The 6,056-nt window shown below is 46.8% G+C and overlaps 1 long non-coding RNA gene across 1 annotated transcript in view; it reads left to right on the top strand.

Moving 5' to 3' along the window:
- The first annotated feature begins 1,352 nt into the window (after window positions 1–1,352).
- The window catches only part of LOC113457666, a 22,339-nt gene continuing 17,635 nt past the window's right edge, over window positions 1,353–6,056 (top strand). Inside the window, exon 1 of the long non-coding RNA XR_003378184.1 lies at window positions 1,353–1,504. This is a non-coding gene — a long non-coding RNA (uncharacterized LOC113457666). The remainder of the gene's footprint in view (window positions 1,505–6,056) is intronic.

The following is a 6,056-nucleotide window of genomic DNA, read 5'->3' as shown; positions in this document are numbered from 1 at the left end:
ACCACACAGGGAGAAAATGACCCAAATGGAGCTCTGTCCTGTTTTCAGATCCGTGGCTTGGTGCGTACCTTCCAAAGCAGACGCCATTCTCACGTATGCTTCCCCAGAGAAGGCTACAAAACTATGTTCAGCCAATATAGCCACAGTTAATTCCCTGGCCAAGATCAAAAATCCTTCAGACCTTGTCTATAAATATTTTTCTAAAGATTATTCTCCTTAATTTTCTTATTTTTTAAAGTTGTTCATAGTAGGAACAATAGGCAGGGTTATGCACTAACCCTGTCCTGGCTCTTCCTCTGATAATTGTTTCTTGAGTATCCCTTTCTTTTCTACCCTTCTCTCATTCTTCCAAGGTTATCACTTCCAAAAATCTCTTTGATGAAGAAACAAGGAAAGCAATATGCTCAACGGTTAAAGACAGACTCGTGATTTGGAAAGACTTGATTTTTGTCTCAGTCATTGTTTCGGTTAGGATAGGTCATGTTTTGCTGTAGTAACAAATAGCACTATATTTCCAGTTTTTTTAAAACCACAATAAAATTCACTTGTCTTTACATCAAGTTAGTGAAATTCAAGTGACTACAGAACTCAAGTCTTCATGTAGTGGCTTAGCAATCCAACTTGCTCTCAGCCCATGCACCTCTATTGTAACACATACCACCATTATTTCTGTGGCACAAGAATCAGGCATTAAGCATCATATGTCAGCTCTTAAATGTGTCACCCCAGAATTACCTATTACTTGAAGTCACAAGACACTAATTTCCAAGAGACATGGAGAATGTAGTTTCTTGCTTATGTAGGAAGAGAAAGAAGAAAACGTTGGCAATGACTGGTTTTGATCTCCATGGGTGCTTAGAAGTTATTTGATCATTTCGCTTATTTGCCTGTCCATCCCCATGTCTGGATGTAACATCTATAATTTCAGCTGACAGCTATGGTGTGGCCATAGGAAGCCATGGAAGAAGAAGTAACATTGGCAATGAAAGGTGGAGCAAAACTCCCCCCTCGAAGACCTGGGTGAGGCATTTAGTCATCTATCTTGGATCTCATTCCATCTTTGGGTTTCTTATTTTGATATGGAAATAAAGTTTACTGTTCAATTTACTTTGAATCAGATTCCTTGTTAACCGCAGCTCAAAGCTTTCCAGCTGACGCAGACTACACTACAAATGTGCATAGCCCCGGAAACTTCCTCAACGCTCTCTTCTAATCCCAGAGGAAGCATCTACCTAAGACCGGAGACCACACAAAGCTTGCAGAGCCCAGGAGAAAAGGGGAGCTGAAAGACAAAGACGCGAATCTGTGACGCATGGCTGTCCTTTGCCTTTCCTTTGCTACAGTTCGCAACCAACAAAACGTGACCCAAGGGAGGCAGGTGGGAGAGGGACAGAGCCTCAGTGTGAGCAAGCATCCAGAGCAGTCCAGAAGACAGGAGTACGTCGGAGGCCAGCGTTCACAAACCATCTGAACCCCACAGCAGCTGCATTTCCGTCGGCTTCAGGTATGGACGACCCCCACCAGCCTTTATTTGTACCTACAGACAAAGTGGAATGGAGCGCCGTTAGGCCCCTCCATGCTTCCCCCAGATATAACAAATTGCTTCTGCCTAGAATAAAACACATAACCAGGATTTCAGTTCCACTGCACCATTGTAGAGATTGCGTGAGTCAGCCCTATTTTCATGTTGGATCAGGTTGCAATGAGATCTGGATACAACCTGCCCAAATTTCTCACTCTACAGAGGAAACTGAAGCCCACAAAGAACTCACTCCTAACCCTAGTGGTGCTGAGTGGCAGCAGCTCCAGACCCAGAAGCCACATGTTCTAACTGTCCTGCCCCTGCCCGGGTTTCCTCACATCCCCTGCCTAATACTGGATCCCATTTTCTAAAGAGGCCATAAAAAAGCTGAAGAATTGTCCTCGTTTTCCTGAAGTTCCTATTCTGGAACACGGTTCTTACTGAGGACTGGCATAGAGGTGAATACCAGCTTTAAATTCTTCCTGGAGTAACCATTTCTGCAGCCTGGGGAGGCCCTGGCATGAGCAAGACCACAACCCTCCCCTGGGACAGATGGTCTAGATAGATTGGTCTAGCAGCCTGCTTTCTGCTAGACTGAGTCCAGGCAGTTGGATACCAGAAGGGCAGAAAAGCCAGAGATGGTGTAGGAGGAGAATGGGCCCTCCCACTGGCAGGAGACATAGCATCTTTTGTGGCACCAGAATCTGATCCAAATTTAAAGCTGACACACAGGTGGAGTGGGAGGGTTTCTGTGGTCTGATGGGTTCTCTGAGGCTCTGCCAACCTAAAAATATCTACACTACCCACCTGCCTAGGACAACCTCCCTTCTTACACCAGGCCTTCAATTCCTACCATTTGAGTTGCTAAGGTCTTAGATGACAAAGAACAGGGCATGTTTCCCAGCAGGTCACCATTAAAGGAGGTTTCCTGGGAGTGGAAGAGAGGCCCAGGAGTGCGCCTCTTTTAGCACAAAGAGCTAATTCTGCAAGAAGCTCAGAGCAAGCAGGAGTGGCCTGCTTTATAGCTTAGCTTCCTACGGAGGCACCAGTCACTCAATTCATTCATGCTTCCATGACCAGGGGCTTGCAGAAATTAGGTAGTAGGCTTCGAAGAAAATAAAGTAGTGGGACTACAGGAAAAGCATCAGCCTTCGCCTCTTCTCTGCAGTCATTCCTGTTTAGGTGTGACTCATCCCTGGTGGGGATCTGGGTGGAGGAGAGAGAGCTGTTCTGATGCACGGGACAGCGTGGAGTCAGAGTGATCCCAAAGCTTAGCTGACCACGCTAAGTGTTGTTGTTCCTTCCCAGGAGTTTTCCTGCGTCCTCCTCTCACCCCTTGGCAGATTCCAGGAGGAAATACAAAAGCCAGATTTGTCAGGTCTGCCATGGTACTAAGAAGTAGAGGGATGGTGGGGGAGGTGGGCGAGAGCAACGGAGGAGAATCATCACACTGTAGGTTAGTTCTGGCCGCCTTGGTCCAACAGGTGCGAGCTTCTTTAGCTCTGTTTCCGGAGGCTAGAAAGAAGGAGAGAGGTGGGCAGAGTAAGTCAGAGGGGAGCGTTCCCCGGTGGAAAGAGCCTGCCAGGAGGGAGAGTGATTAATGATCTTGGGCTTTGAGAGTAGACACTGGACTGGAATGGGCAGGACAGTGTTGATGGGGTTGGGAATTGTGCTAAGGATTTATACCCTCTGTTGTGAAGGGGAAGCTGTCTAAATACCTAAGAAGCCAGTTGGTCTACCACTGTGGACTGGAATCGGGGGGGGGGGGGGGGACCTTGGTTTTGACCACGTCATCCACTCACTGTGTAACAAGGTATACATGGAGAAGACTGTAGAAGCCAACCGAAGAGACTGATTAATGTCCAGCCGTCCTGTGATTGTCTTATCTGAGCCAGACATACCTCAGTGGTGAGGGGTAGGAGAAAAGCTTGCCCTTGAAGCAAATGAATGCTCTCATTGTCAATTGCTCTGGCAAAAAATTTAATTTTACACTGGCTCTAAGGATGTAAAGAGATATGTAGGTCATCTCTTCAGCTAACGCCCCAAGGCCAAGAGAGGCTTGGGATGTATCCAGCATGAGTATGTTGAGGCGGCAGGAGGGCTGTCCTTTGTCAGACGAAGGCAGGTTGGGAGCAAGATAAGGAATCTGATCCTAAGGGTGAGCCTGATCTGATGAGGGACAGTTGTTTTAGTAATCCGTAGTTTTCATAGTTATTCTTCCATTAACCCAGGCTTAGAGAAAAGTTTCCTTGCCCTATACAGCTGGGCCACAGTGACACTGAAGTGGCCGAGGGAAGGGACCAACTTGGGACCAAGTAACAGAGCAGTGAGCAGTGTTCATTCCCCGGAGGACACTGAAGTAAAGCCAATAGCAATTGTAGGGCAGCTGTACCTAGGGGCACGGCCTGAGGGTTGATGGCTGAGGTGGCTGCTGAGAAGTAAAACAGTGTGGAACAACCTCATAAACTTGCTCCAGGATAAGTGAGAGGGAGCTCTAGGGAGGCTCTGGAATGGCATGAGGGTCTCCGCAGGCGAGGGTCTTAGTTAGGTCATTATAGCTTGAGTTCCCCTTCGTGTGTGTCAAACACAACCAGAACAAGCCAGCATCATATTGAGTTTAGTGGGAAAGGTGATGGGTTGGTTAGTCCTTGTTCCTGATCCTCCCATGCCCAGAGTCCTGGAAGTGACTTTACCCTGTCCATTCAGGTGTCTGAAACCAGAAGGCCCTGAGTCTTGGGCTCAGAGGGACTGCTTGCTTTCCTGTGCCTTGTTGGTGTTGCCAAGTTCAGAGTTGGGTTTTCGGGAGTGAGAGTTTTGTAAGGTTCAAGACTCTCTGGATCCACACTCGGATCCCACAGACTCAGAGATACTTATGTGCAGGGTCTGGTGGGGAGGAAGTGATCAGATGTGTCTCCTGGCAAAGGGAGTACTTCCCGAAAGCTGAAATCAGAGCACCACCAACTTTCAGAGGCGATCACACACTGAGTCTAAAAATGTCCCCTGAAGGCTTCAAGATAAAACCTTGAAGGCTTTGTCTCCAGAGTTTATTGAATAATGGGGGTTTTAACTTTATCAGTGAGTTAATCCATAGCTGAATGGACTGTTAGGAGGTAATGCCTAGTTGGAAGAAGTAGGTCACTAGACTGTGCCTTAAAGAGTTTATCTTATTATTCTAGACATTTCTGTTGGGGAAAATTGTTTTAAGGTATGCTACTTTTGCTTCTGCTGCAATTGTTTAACTCTGTGAAGCTGTGGTTCTTTGCCTGTCTAAAACACCTGATGGTCTAATGGTAAATAGTGAAGCAGGAGAAAGGATGGGTGGGGCTGGCAGACAGAATAAATAGAAGGAGAACTCTGGGAAGAGAGGAAGGAGCAATAAGAGAACAAGGAGAAGAGGATGTCAGAGACCAGCTACCCAATAGACGGAATAATTTAAATTAAGGAAAACTAGTTAGAAATAAGTCAAGTTCAGGCAGGGCATTTATAATTAAGAATAAGTCTCCATGTGAATGGTTTATTTGGGAGCTGGGTGCTGCCCGCCCCTGAAAGCCAAAAGAATAATAAGAGTAAAACACCACATTACCCCTTCATGCACATCTTCTCTGTTTTCTGACAGTCACGAGGCGAGCCACTTTGTTCTTCCACCGAGTTCCTCTCCAAGAGGTTCCTCCTCTCCATTCATGATCCCAGCGGCAATAGAGCCAAGTTTAATGAACTAAACCCTCTCAAACTGTGAGCCAGAAAAAGTCTTTCCTTAAGTTGATTTTCTCAGATATTCTATCTCAGCAACAGGAAGGATGACTGACAAAATCTGAGAAAAAGAAAGCGATCCTGGGCTAAGACTTAGACACCAAATACCAAGGGGCAAGCTCTGACTCTAGCCTTGTGGTGATGGACACATTGCTGAACCCCTCAAAGTTCCATTGTCTTGTCTTTAAAATGAAACCATTGATGCCATGTGCTCACAGAGAGACAGGAAGGCCTCGTTGGCATGTGCTCACAGGGAGGAGTCAGGAGGGCATCGATGCCATGTGCTCACAGAGAGACAGGAGGGCATCGATGCCATGTGCTCACAGGGAGGAGTCAGGAGGGCATCGATGCCATGTGCTCACAGAGAGACAGGAGGGCATCGATGCCATGTGCTCACAGGGAGGAGTCAGGAGGGCATCGATGCCATGTGCTCACAGAGAGACAGGAGGGCATCAATGCCATGTGCTCACAGGGAGGAGTCAGGAGGGCATCGATGCCATGTGCTCACAGGGAGGAGTCAGGAGGGCATCGATGGAGTGTGCTCATAGGGAGTCAGGATTAAACTAAGAGAGTCAATCTCGAAAGCTTAGCTCTATGTACAGTGCCTTTAAAATACTATACAGATTACCATTAGAAGAAGAAAGCAGCTTTTTATCTCAAAGTCTTTTGTAGTTAGGGTTGGTTTGCATTTTCTCCTACCTAAAGGTACACGATAGTTGCTCACCCTATTGGATTCTTCTCTCTCTCTCTCTCTCTCTCTCTCTCTCTCTCTCTCTCTCTCTCT

Source organism: Microtus ochrogaster, linkage group LG4 (genome assembly GCF_000317375.1).
Source record: "Microtus ochrogaster isolate Prairie Vole_2 linkage group LG4, MicOch1.0, whole genome shotgun sequence".
Taxonomy (NCBI): Eukaryota; Metazoa; Chordata; class Mammalia; order Rodentia; family Cricetidae; genus Microtus; species Microtus ochrogaster.
The sequence above is the reverse complement of the archived record's forward strand: the minus strand, read 5'-3'. Positions and strand labels throughout refer to the sequence as shown.